The following is an 850-nucleotide window of genomic DNA, read 5'->3' as shown; positions in this document are numbered from 1 at the left end:
CACTGTCAATTTCAGAGTTTTTACTACTTGAAGCTGTATGTTCATGAACTAATAATTTTTACACAAAATAAACTATAAATATTATATATTATAATCTATAAAAATGTACTATTTACTTTCACCTCATTTAATCAATATCCATAAGCAAAATGTATTTGTTTTACAAATGTTATACAAATACAGAACTATAACATAATATACTTTCATGCAACAGTTTACATTTTGAATAAAGCAATAGTGCAATATAACACAAATTACATAGTAAAAATGGTTTTGCGTGGATAAGAACCACTATGGCTAAACTTATAGTTCATGTTATGCAACCAAATGTTCCTACTAGGAAGAAGAGAACATAGACTGTGCAACAGTGTTTTTAATTTTTCGATATCACAAATACGAAAAAAGTTCTCATAGTTTAAAAATAAAAGTAGTACAGTAAAATGGGGTAACTTTGATAATTTTTTACTGTTTTATGACAATTTCATTTTTTATTATATGGATAACTTCTGTAGTGTTAACGATAAAACTCTCAAAATGAAATATTAGTTACAACTAGTTCAATATTTTAACGTTTTAATTTTTTAAATTCTGATATTATCTTTTGAGATATCAATATTTTTTAATATGCTATCAAAGTAACACAACGGGCAATTTCGATACCTATATTTCTTAATGTGATATCAAAGTAACCCCATTTTATGAAAAAAAAATTTAATTATCATGGTACTCTGGTGAATAAAAATATATGGGTATCAAAGTTACCCCGCGAAATCAAAGTTAGGTACCCCATTCTAATTAAAAATTTAAAGCTAATGTAATGCAGTTAGTTATAGTATTAGGATTATGGGGG

The sequence above is a fragment of the Acyrthosiphon pisum genome, chromosome A3 (genome assembly GCF_005508785.2).
Source record: "Acyrthosiphon pisum isolate AL4f chromosome A3, pea_aphid_22Mar2018_4r6ur, whole genome shotgun sequence".
NCBI classification, from domain to species: Eukaryota; Metazoa; Arthropoda; class Insecta; order Hemiptera; family Aphididae; genus Acyrthosiphon; species Acyrthosiphon pisum.
Note: the sequence above shows the minus strand (reverse complement) of the source record.